Below are 12,899 nucleotides of genomic sequence, written 5' to 3'. Positions count from 1 at the left end.
TTAGGAGTCGTTGGTTAGCTGTTGTGTATTGTTCGGTCTTTTGTATCGGCTCTTGTGAACCGGTACACGAGGACAGAACCACTATCGGTTCATCAACTATCACGAACTTTTTTGGCCGTTTGACCATGCGAATGATAGTTGGTGATAGTTGATGATAGTTGATGATAGTTTGAAGAGAATCAACTATCATCGACTATCATGCGCCGTTTGACCAAGGCTTAATTAGGCTTTTAAAAATAGGAGACTTATGTGAGAATTCACAACTTTGATACCGAAAATATACTACAAAATAAAATGCAAAATACAATCAAAAGTTTCCGCTTATCTAAGCAAGGTTGGTGTTAAGTTTGATCGTATGAAAGAAAATCACTAAATTTTCCCGTAACACTAGTTACGCTGGTATCTCGCAGACTTTTAGTTATCCTTTGTGTCCGATTGTTACATTAAAACAGTTCGTGCAATACTAGTTTTCTTCGGTGTCCAACTGCTACGTTAGTTCCTCTAACCCTTTGGGTTTTTTTTTTTGCCCGTTTGTTGCTCTTTTTAGAGTTTTCCTTGTTGCTAGTTTGGCTAGTTTCGAATTGTTTGTGCGAGAAAGTCTGGTAACTAATTATCAGCGCCAAGTCGAGGCTCATCTAGGCGGATCGGAGAGAATATATATATATAAACATCTCTAAAAAGGGCCGGACCTCAACTTTTTCGAGTTTCCAGGCGAAGAGAGACTGAGAAAGAAATGGATTGCCTTCTGTCGTCTCTCTTATAAAGAGTTAACGTCCATCAAGAACTTACATATACGCTCCGAACACTTGGAGGCGAAACAAATCGTGAAGAAACATTCTAGAATTAAGTGTTCCCGTCTGAGAAAGTGTTCCAGAGGCCAAAAGTGGTGGTCAACCGATTCGGCTGAAACTTGGCACAAAAGTTGGGCGTGATAAGATATTTCAAAAGCCACTTTGGCTCACTTCTCTGACTGCTTGTTCTGGAGTTTCAGGGGGGTCCCATTTGTGGCCTATGGAGCACCAAAAATTCATCATTCCAGATGGCATTTTGAAAGTGCTATGAAACTCCATTGGTAAATTTTGCTGCCAAACAAATTTGACCGTGGAGCTTTTACTTCATAAATGTAACTTTGTTCTCAAGTGATTAGACAGAGAGGGGCTTGGGGCTAAATTTAGGTCAAATTTGAGGTCAATATCATTACACAAAACTGCCATTTTTCGAAAAACCATAACACTCACTTGCCTTCTTGCATAACTTTCATACCAAATCCAGTATGTACTTTAGTGACCCATTTATTAAAATCAGTTGAGAAAATTTGGCTTATTAAGGTTTGTTAGGTTTTTGGCACAAACCCTCCATGCCCCTATAAGGACAAGCAAAATGGAGTTTTGATCACAATTCACGCTATAAACAGACCAAATTCTTGACATACAGCCTTTATTTTGAATTTGGTGAGTGAAAATGAACCACTAAAGCCAATCCAGTGTCATTATCTAGAAATACCTCCACTCATAGCTTACAAATGCTCTAAGAAGGCCTCTGATTAGCACTACATACACCCGGATTTAGCAAATAAAGGTAATTTTTTGTTTGAAAACCAAGTACCCATCACAGAGAACAAATGATGATGTTCTCACCTAGATATGACAATCTTTATTAGAGATGCTTTAATTTCGTCTGATTTATATTTTTCAGGTCATATTTCCATACACACTATACTGGTACGATGAATATATGAAGTTCATATATTTTGAACTGCGGTCATAGATTCGTATGATGCACGATCCTCGCAGTAGAGAGCGCTATTTATGCAATAGCGAAAATCAGACCTGAAAAAAATCAGGCCTGTACGGGATTCGAACCACTGACCTCTGCGATACTAGTGCAGCGCTCTACCAATTGAGCTAACAAGCCAACTGGGAGCAGGCCATAAAGTTGATTCGTAATAAACCCGTGATGATAAATCAGATACGATGAAAAAATGAAGTTCATATATTCCATATATGAATATATGAAGTTCATATATCCATTGAGCTAACCGCCTCCCGGTTAGCTCAATGGATAGAGCGCTGGACTGTTGTGCGGGAGGTCGAGGGTTCGAGCCCCGGCCGGACCAATACTCAGGGTCTTAAAATAATTGAGAAGAATTTGCTACCTTTCTATAACATCAAGAAATGGTTAGATATTCTAGTCTTCTCGGATAGGGACGAATAAATGGAGGTCCCGTCTCCTGCAGGGTTGGGGTAGGAGACGTTAATTTCCCACACACGAGATTACTGTGTGATGGATATCCTCCCCTGGGGTGGGATGGGTGGGATATTGGGCGCACTTAATTTGGAGCCTCGCTCTGTTGTGCGACCATCACCACACTCTGGTGAAAGTGATTAAATTAAATAACTTTATGGCCTGCTCCCAGTTGGCTTGTTAGCTCAATTGGTAGAGCGCTGCACTAGTATCGCAGAGGTCAGTGGTTCGAATCCCGTACAGGCCTGATTTTTTTCAGGTCTGATTTTCGCTATTGCATAAATAGCGCTCTCTACTGCAAAAATAAAACATTGGATTATGAAGCACGTGGCTACAGGAACAAAGGTCGTGTGTTACATATACGAAACAGGAGCAAACAATTATCTAAATCCAATCATAATTTAATGTATCATAACTGAATGTTTCATGGTACTTCTCCAGAGGCTACTGTGCCTTGTTAAGTTACTCGTGCCGGTAGTAAGTCTACGACCCAGGTAGCACGTTCACATTTTTCACACTTTTCACACTTTTCACACCCACCTTTTCCCGGCAGCTGTCCAAAAAAAGCTCACATCTGGAAATAAAACTATTTCTGCGTATCTCGGAACTCAAGAAACGCTTCGAGTAATCGTTGTACCAGCTGACACAGCAGACTCGAGTGCGAGTCGGTATACCACGTCAAATACTTACAGTTTGGAAACAGTGGCTTTGAAAACTCAACTGAACTTGTTACTGAGTTATTTAGTATTCTTGCCCAAGAAGGTAGCCAAGTAGTGATCTATCCCCCTCAAATATGGTCGGGTCTAAAGCCATCAGTGCATTATATGGCGAAATATTATAGAGCCGGTGGCTGATGCGTAATGAAAAATTTAACATAAGCCCGTTTTCTGGTCAGACCAGAATGTTCACGCCCATCGGGAAAAGGTTGACATCTAGATTTAACCAGAAAAAAGAAAGTAAACAAACCCACGTTGTGCCTATCTCCTTAAATCTGTCCTTCCAAGATAATAAATTTAAGAAGTGACTGACTACTTCTTATAGAAGTTCAAAGCCAATCAGTGCATCATATGGCGATATATTATTGAGCATGGTTTGATATATCAGAAGGAACTCCAGTCTGCGCCTCCGACTAGAGCCTCTCGTTCACCCCAAACCAAGCTTTGCACTAAGCGAGGGACAAATTGTCATGGAATGTATGTCAGCGGGAGGAGAGAACACGGCTGCTCGGCTAAGAACTGGGTCAACTTCGTCTTTTGGCCGGGAAAAACCGAGACTAGCGGAATTGCTCTCAATCCGCCTTGAAAAGGCAAGAAGAGGTATAATTACCGTTTCCCGACGGTTTTCTGAATCGTCTTTCGAAGTTACAGCGTACTCTTACTATAGTTTTGAACGAGCAGCAGATATCCTTATGAGGAGAACGACACGCAATGCTGTTGCAGAGTTCACATCTTTTCTCTGCAATTCATTTTATTAGTAAACGAAAATGCCAGTTTCAAGGTAACTTTTGTTCTGTAATTAATCAAACAATCAATAGAGATTACAATAGTGAGGAAGAGGAAACAAATATGATTCAATTCTTCAGCATCTTAAAAAATACTTGTAAATTATTTAAGATCCTTACCTCTACTCGAGGCAATTGTCATCTCGACCGGTTCCTTCTTACACAAAAGTAAGCACCAAGTGTTTTTATAGATACTCAGTGTGGTTTCAGCGATTAACGACAAAAACACCCCCTGAATTCGAATTTCATTTGGTAGGTTTGACTGTAACTCATTTTGAATATTACATACCGTAAACTGAAGAAAATTTATATTAGTAAGAGTGCAGGGAAGTTGAAAACTTATTAATAGTAAACTACAGTAGTATTGTAGCAAGCAGAAGTTTTAATCCCCGAACTAGGTTTATCTTTGGTTTTTTTTGTCCTAAAATGAGCTTTATCAACCAAAACAATAATTTACAAAATAAAAATATGAACTCAATAAGGATCGGAGTTAAATAATTGTTTGCTCTTATTTCCTTTCAGCATAGTTAGTAGAGGGGATCCAGTCCCTTCTACTAACTATGCTTTCAGTCTAACACTCGACCTTAGTTCCTATAGCCAAGTGCTTCACAGTCCAAAGTTTCATTTTTGCGGAGTTGTCGATTTCTGTGGACCCTAATTTTGAATCAATTAGCGTTATTCCGCACACGAGAAACATGTTTCTAAACTAGCAACATTTCGCCAACATTTCGCCAACATTCGGTTCGCGGTTTAGTTAGACTTGTGTTTAAACAAAGATCTCTTACGTGAATTACAGCCTCCTTTTTAACGAAATGGAAAGAGAGAAACCCTGAGATAGCTTTGTAAACAATCATTATCAGGAGGTGTTGACTATCCTGCCAAGTTAGAACGCTATTATGGGAGCAATGCAACAATTCCAGGACTGTAATCCCCTTTTTTGGTACAGCAATATGGACGGTAAGATGATATCATATTAAATAAGCTAAAGATTGGATGTAAAGAATGCGAAACAATCGAGTTTGCGTGTGAATGTGTACATTTTCGAATAACTGACGGCATCGTCAAATCAGCTCACTTTATCCGACTTTAAAATTTGATTAAATCGCACTGAATCATTTCCCCAAAAAATCCTTTGGAGATCGAAAAGAACCACACTTCGCCTTCCAAAAGCCAGATTTTCAGTCGATTATTTTGTATAGCACATAGTTAAATAACAGGCTACTTTTGACCTATTTTTAATCTTGTTAGAAGAAGGTCGGATAAATTCGATTACGTTGTGTAAATAAATGTTCAAGAATTTCTCAAATTGCTGTCAACATATGTATTGATGTTGTTTTTCGAGATTTGGTAGTTTTTATCGGTCCAAGTGTTTTCAATTCGTGGCGCGACGCTCCGAGATTCGTCTGAAATTTTGAGCTTCAAAAGCGGCATTTGGACAAAATTCAGCTTTTGTCGATTTCCTCGAAAATAAATCGATATTCAGCCAAACGAAGTATGCAGTGCTTTGTTTCGCTATAAGGCCTACCTAACTTGAGAATATGAGCCGACTCGATTTTTCGGCTGTTGCCACCATATTTTGAAAATGTTCGATTTTTGGCCACATTTCCTCTTAAATATTCCAAGATTTTCTTTGAAAAACATTAACTATTGAACAGTAATATTGCTTTAATCTACTGATTTCTGACAACTCTCCTTGGGTGAACATTTGGCAACAAAATATGACTTGGTACAAATAATAGATAAAAAATTCTCCTCTCCTTGCAGTTAAAGACAAATACATTACCTACTCAGGGTTTGTAATTGCCTTGAAAGTCCTTGAAGATGCTTGAATTTAAAAATTAAACACTCAAGGCCTTGAAGTACTTGAATTTGAGGACTGAGGCTTGATATTTGCAATGCTTTTTCTATAACAACTTTCAAGTTGAAAATTACAGTACTTTCATGGAAAAGCTGAGAAATAAGATTAAATTATTTTAAAATTGCTTATGCAAACTTTCCAAAAGTGGTCCTTCAATTTTCTAAAACTTGGCCTTCAAAGTCATTGAAAAGTTCTTGAATTTCAACCTTTGACATCTACAGGAACTTACTCCTAGATGGTAATATATTATCATGATTTAGATTGTTGTCTAGTACCATAGCAACATTCATTACACTCCAGAAGACAAAAATTAACACAAGTAGACTTATTCGTGACCAGCAATGATTGAATTGCATGATGACAGTAACAATGGCAATACGGAAGTCCCCTAAAGAAAACTCCAGATGTGCGATATTAAAAGCCCGAGTTGACGCAGATATGCGTCTAGTATTCCAGTTTTTACAAGTACGATACTACCCTGAACACTTTTACTTTCCGTTCGTGTACGAATGTTACGTTAGAATCCTGGACATTTAGTTTTTCTTGTTTTCAGAATGTTACTTTTTTTAGCATCTCTCACAGTCTTACTTTTCTTTTGTGTCCGATTGTTACGTTAGCATCTTGGACACTTGGTTTTTCTTGTTTTCCGAATGTTACTTTAGTTAGTATCTCTCACATTCCTAGTTTTTCTTTGTGTTCGATTGTTATGTTGGTATCTTCTGTAAGTTTTGTTTTTCTCAGTGCTCGGGTATTTCGTTAGTATTTTGGACACTAAGCTTTTCTTGTTTTTCAAATTTACGTTTTTTTATTATCTCATTCTTAGTTTTCCTTTATGTCTGATCGTTAAGTTGAAAAAAGTATACAATGTGCACTCATGGTTAGTTTTTCTTGGTGTTCGAATGTTACGTTAGTATCTTGCACACGTTATGTTTTTTTTTCGCCTGACTTTCTCGTTAGAATCTTGCACACATTCAGTTTTCCTTAATGATTGTTACATTAGGATCTCGCACAGTTTCAGCTTTCCCTGGTGTCTCTTGTAACACTAGTATGATGGCACTTTTTGTTTTCTGAGTCTTGTATTTTTACTTAAATAAGTATCTTGTGCAAAACGCGAAACAAACAAACAAACGAAAAAAAAGAAAACAAAAAAAAGGGAATATAAGTGGGAGATGTATGCGTATGATGCACGATCCTCGCAGCAGAGAGCGCTATTTATGCAATAGCGAAAATTAGACCTGAAAAAATCAGGCCTGTACGGGATTCGAACCACTGACCTCTGCGATACAAGTGCAGCGCTCTACCAATTGAGCTAACAAGCCAACTGGGAGCAGGCCGTTAAGTTGATTCGTAATAAACCCGTGATGATAAATCAGATACAATGTATATATGAAGTTCATATATTTTGAAGTGGGAGAAGTGTTAATATAATTGATGAGAAACTTTAAAATCTTGCCCCATGCACGAAATCTCCAAGGAAGTTTTGCTCTGGCATCAAAGACTTCCCTTTCTTCTGTCGATGCGAAAAAATTTCCTCAGCTCTGATGGTGTAACAATGCAGAAAAAGAAAAAAAACCGAGACAGCATTGTGTAAAGTGAAATGGAAGTCTCTTCGAGAGCGACTTCGATCATATTTAATTTGATCTGATCTCTGGATTGACCCCTGATCGATCTTTTTAGATCAGTCGCTTTGATAGGTAATTACCGGTAATCATTGGTAAAACCTTGCTGCCTTTTCGTTAGTGGACGAACTGCGGACAGTAAAATGTCTTGCCCTTTCCTTTCTACTTCCACGCTCCTTACCCTCTTCCCTCGCTCGCTCTAGCCCCCTTTCTCCCACTTTTTGTGAGGACGATATTTTATTTTGTTTTGGTGTTAGGCACGTCTGAAATATGATAAACGAGCATGAAAAATGAAACGAAAGAAGTTCAGTTCGATGATATAAGGAGTGTAAGGTTCTAAGGGTAGCCTTCTTGATAGTCCGCCGTAAGAGAATTTAACAGAACCCTTGGATCTCCAAGAAGTATTTTCTATTCTTTACATTACTTTATTCTATTCTTCAATATGCAACCCCAGTGTGGTGTCCATACTTAGTAAAGACATACTAGCACTTGAAAAGGCCCAGAGGAGAGCATCTCGCCTTGCGCTTGGACAAAAGCGTGGAGAAATGGAATATGAGGAACGTATCAAAGTTTAAACTGGCCCGCTTTATAGAAGCCAAGACACTTCATTTCACTTACAAAAATGCTACAAAATTGTTTTTGGCCTAAATAACTTAAAGTTCAGTGATTTTTTCCAACTCACTTGAGACAAAAGGACACGAGCTAGCCACTTTTTTTAAATTGGGGGTGAAAAATGCAAGGGTTAACCCCTATAAATATAATTTTTTTATTCGCATAGTGAAAGAATGGAATCATTTTACCGCAGTATGTGGTTGAAGCCGAATCTTTTAATCTGTTTAAAGCGTGGTTAAAGTATTTTTTTAAATATGCGAATATGTAACTAGCGATAAGCAATAATCAATGTCTACACAGTTATTTTTATACTTCTTATTTTTTCTTTCTAGGAAATGTAGTAGGGTTAACTTCACGTTTCCTTTTCATGATGTACTTTACTTACTTTTATTTTCTTACTCCTAACTCACATGAATAAACTGGTATTGTATGTAATGTATGGATGTATGTAATACGTTGTTAAAAGACATGGCAAAGAGAAAATTTGTCTCTTTGTAAGCCAACCGGAACTGAATCGTACTTTTATGATTAATTTTCTCCTCATGATCTTCATTATGGAAGTATTAGCAGCCTCACTTGTCTTTGTTGTTGTTGTAGATGTTATCGGCTCGCCCCTTCTTGAGTCTTTTCAAGAAGGGTTAGCCTGCGGTTGTTGTCTTTCTTCGCTCCTGAGAATCGAAAACCACCGATGAGTCTGCGTTCCCAGGGTGATTGTTGGGATAGCAAATTATCATGATCGTGATAAAAGAATGGCACTGAAAATAACTATGATAATAATAATAAAGATAACAATATTTTTCAATGAAAAGAAATGAGGTAGGTGTGTAGTGTGAATTTCAGCCGTCTCTTTCCCAAGGGGTAAAGGGAAGAGACGGCTGAAATTCAGACTAGTAGGTGTGTAGTGTGAATTTCAGCCGTCTCTTTCCCAAGGGGTAAAGGGAAGAGACGGCTGAAATTCAGACTAGTAGGTGTGTAGTGTATATCCTCACTACATAAAAAACCGCTGACCGTATTCCATGGTTTCGACGCCTAATCTACAGGGAAACACGTGACTGTGTTAGGTGACATAGACCGAATGACGGACCGCTCGGGTAAGCCTCGGTACGAATACATGAAAACGAGGCGGGTGAGAATAGAAACTCAAATAAATATAGCGACACGTGGAGAAAACATGTCTGCAGCGACGGTTTTACTCATGGAAAATGATATTCCTGGAGCTAGACTTCACGGAAGAAAGCCAGAAGAGATGAAAAAGGCCGATATTTTGTTTTGGCTGTGATGTAGGGGTGATTCATGTAAAGGAATGACCGTAAAAGCACAATTAGTAAAGCGGTATGTTTGTATCGAATTTTGGATGTGTTATAAGAAGAGATTAAATCCTTTATTTTTTTTCACTAGGAAACAAATCCTTTGAACCAAAATTTAATATTTTTGAGGCTTAATTCTCACCGCTGTTCGAAAGGTTGCTGTGATATATTGGCGAATTAAAATCCAAACATTTTAAAGTAGTGTAAAAATGTGTTATATCTTGTATCAGAGTCGAGGAGTACGTTGCAAGTGGCAGGGATAAAATTATAGTCGACCCTGATCCTAACAAGATCTACACGAAGCGAAAAGCAAGGGAATGCTCTATCTCCCTTCCAGGATCTTCATCCCATAGTAAAGAAGTTACTGAAATTAAATACCCAACCACTGGCTGGGGGAAAACTCTTGAAAAGTTGCCTTTGTTTACCAAATCGGAAATGAAAAAGCACATAGAAAATTCTGGTAAAAGGATGGGAAGTGTTGACAACCATTCTGTTCCTACAAGTTTGAAACGTGCAAAGACTTTTCTGCAAGATGAATATTTAAAGGATATTGAAGGAAATGATGATGGAAACTATTTTTACTTTAAGTGTAAGTGTTAGCACAGCTATAAAAAACATGAAGCTCCTCATACCATACAAGTTGCCCTCTGCATTATATCTGCACAAGTAGTGCATGCCACTTGTACATGTGCTGCAGGAAAAGTTGGTTATTGTAATCACACACTAGCTCTCATGTTGAAAATATGTAAATACTCACTGTTTGAGAGCAATACAACTGAAGATCTCAATGATGAATTAGATGAAAATCCTTCTCTGGCATGTACATCAACTTTGCAAACTTGGCATACAAGAGGCAGAGGTGATTCAATTCACCCCCAGCCAGTGATGGATTTAGTTGTAGCAAAAAGCAAGCCTGATGATGAGCAGTCCGGTAAGGCAATTTCTTGTCAACTTTATGAGACCAGAAGAAAAACAAAAATTGACATTATGGAAGAAGAGAAGTTCAGAAATGAGGTTGCAGCCATAAATCCCAAGATAGGAATTGCCACTCTGGCCTCAAGTACACCCAACAGTATGATGCAAACCAAATTTGGTATTAGTCCTGTTGGCTCTACAAACAGTTATCAATTGTCTTATGCAGAGTCTAACTTTGCTGCATATGTCAATATAAGTGCAGTTACAAGATGCCCTAATCCAAATTTTGACACAAACAGGTACCCACAATTTCCTTTGAAATGTACTAAAGCTAGAGTTATTCAGACACTCTTTCTAGTAAAGAAAGAATATTTTTATCTTCACTTGAGGTTGATGAAGATATACTAAGCAAAATCGAAGCAGAAACAAGAGAGCAGGCAAGCAGTGAGAGATGAGAGACAGTTCAGGTTCACAACCTCAAGGTTTCATCTGATTTCTAGAAGGCAGAGAAATCATAACACTTTTGCTAAAGAAATGATGCATCCCAAGGAGTTTTCAAGTAGATATACTGCACATGGGAGAAAGTATGAAAAAACTGCCATTCTTGAATACCAAAAATTCATGAATGGTAGGAAAACTCCAGTTGCAGTACTTAAGTGTGGGCTGGTTATTTTAAAAGATATGCCCATCTTTGCAGCCACTCCGGATAGCAAAGTTATTGACTTTGGCTGTAGTCAGCCTTTTGGAATTTTAGAAGTTAAATGCCCATCAACAAAATCTGCTGTAACCCCACTGGATGCTTGTGCTGATCCAAAATTTTTCTGTGAATAAGTAGGTGATCAGTGCTATTTAAAAACTAATCATGAGTACTATGCTCAAGTTGTCCCTCCCGCTTCCTGTACATTTATCTATTTTTTTACATTACTACGTGAATTGACAGGTCGGTTCGTTGCTATGGGCCAGCGGCGAGTGTTTTTCAACAGCGAGTCGAGTTGAGTTTTGTAGTATCGCGAGCGAATAAAGTGATTAAAATGTACCAGTATCGAACCAGCTGAGTGCAATTGTCGTTCATTGATGACACAAGTTCAGGGCCAAATGGCAATAATTAGTGCTGCTTGGTGTGACTTTGTTGTTTATACACTAAAAGGAATGTCAATCCAGAGAATCAAATTTGATCAACAATTCTGGGACAATATGAGTGACAAGCTCAATGCTTATTATTTCCAGCATTTTATTTCTTTTGCTGTCTCAGAGTATAAGTGTAATCAAAATCAGGCTACACTTACAAGGTCATAATTATTGACAAGTGGACTGATCATAAACTCCAAAGATGATTTCATTTATATTACTTATGATTTCTATACCTTGGTGCAGTATGTAACAAGACTTTGCCTTCAACTAAGGTATATTATAGTTTTCTGCATTCCTAAGATGTAATTGGTTCCTGAACATTACAAAGATGAGCACAGACAGTCCACATCTGATTTACAATGCCAAATAGGCTGAGAGGAACTACACCATCCCAGATGTGAAAATTTTAAATTTTATTTATTGCACTCTCAACATGAATTCAGAGAGATGCAATGTTTTGAGTTTTAAAAACATCCTCAGCAGGCATCTGGGAAGAACTGCCCAAAAATAGTGGGACATTGAGGGACACACCAACAGGTAGTAGATGCTGCCTGTGTATAGTTGACTTATAAAGGATATATGCCCAGCAGGAGAAATAGCAATTAATCCTTTAAGAGTTGTATGGTTCTTGTAACTGCTAAATAGCTCACTGTTAAGTAGTAAACTGCTCGGCATCTGACACTTTACCTCGGTACAATCTATAATTGTCCTGGTATTTGGGTATTTGTTTTTGAATAAAGGCTGATAGTTTCGAAAGAAACTGTTTGGGGCTGCGTCGGTGGGAGTAACGAAATAATTTGGATATATCAACAAAGTTGAAATCGTAAATTGGCCACCGTAACGATTACAAAAGCTGACGTTTCGAGCGTTAGCCGTTCGTCGGAGCGAAGTTTTTGAAGTCTTAAGGCATGGTATCATCCACCACTTTTCTAGATGGCCATATGTTCAACTGCCCAAACCTCAAATACATGAAATTAACCCATGAAATTACAATTCTACTGACAGTGGTTTGGTATTTCTTGAATAAAAGTCCCAGGTGGCGTTCTGCAAATCCCTGCCTTAATCTGCACATAACGAGAAAATATTCCTCTTTAGGGTTCAATGTTCTTGGCTTTCCTGCTCCAGCATCAAGTTGTGGATCCTTTTCGTAATATTCTGGGCCTACATTTCTGGGCCTACATTTCTGGGAACTGAATGCCAATATCGAATGTTTTCTCCACTTTTCCCTGGATTTAGGTAATTGTATGTTGCCATGAAAACACCAAAGGACGAAAAGCCCGTATAAGATGCCATATCTTCGTCAGAAATAAAATTATTTAACTTAAAAATTCTGTTCTCCAAGTTTTCACACTTTTCAGAAAGATTCGAAGCATGGGAACTAACTTTTTTTCACCTCGGCTTCAAATTGTACAATTTTTTCTCTACTTTCTTCGAGTAATTGTTTTATTTGAGCAAGTTGTCTTTGAAGATCTTCGTAGGACACCTGGTTATCCATCCTCGGAGACCCAGGGGAAGTGAGGCGATTTCAAGCTAAGGGCAGAAGAGCCCCTGGGTCTCCGAGGATGCTGGTTATCCGACACACCTGATACATTTTCGCTTGCAATCATTTCTGAACCAACAGTTTCTGAAGACGTACCAGGAATTGCGCCCATATCTTGCCATGTTTCCCAAGAAGGATCAGGATCTATGTTAATATCTTGCGATGTTGTTGA

General features: G+C 38.3%; 1 non-coding gene and 2 pseudogenes across 2 annotated transcripts in view; 2 read left to right on the top strand and 1 right to left on the bottom strand.

Moving 5' to 3' along the window:
• Positions 1 to 6,849: 6,849 nt before the first annotated feature.
• Trnat-ugu (transfer RNA threonine (anticodon UGU)) lies at positions 6,850 to 6,922 on the bottom strand. Its single transcript has one exon. It is a non-coding gene; the product is annotated as a tRNA-Thr (tRNA).
• Positions 6,923 to 8,979: 2,057 nt separating this feature from the next.
• On the top strand, positions 8,980 to 11,704 carry LOC148732578 (uncharacterized; annotated as a pseudogene).
• A 1,137-nt stretch (positions 11,705 to 12,841) lies between these two features.
• LOC111321034 (uncharacterized) overlaps positions 12,842 to 12,899 on the top strand; it is a 4,458-nt pseudogene continuing 4,400 nt past the window's right edge. The window contains exon 1 of the transcript XR_016000507.1: positions 12,842 to 12,899. This exon is cut by the window's right edge and continues 648 nt beyond it. The product of XR_016000507.1 is annotated as an uncharacterized LOC111321034 (transcript).

The sequence above is a fragment of the Stylophora pistillata genome, chromosome 4 (assembly GCF_964205215.1).
Source record: "Stylophora pistillata chromosome 4, jaStyPist1.2, whole genome shotgun sequence".
In the NCBI taxonomy this organism is placed as follows: domain Eukaryota; kingdom Metazoa; phylum Cnidaria; class Anthozoa; order Scleractinia; family Pocilloporidae; genus Stylophora; species Stylophora pistillata.
This window is presented reverse-complemented; position numbering and strand designations above follow the sequence as displayed.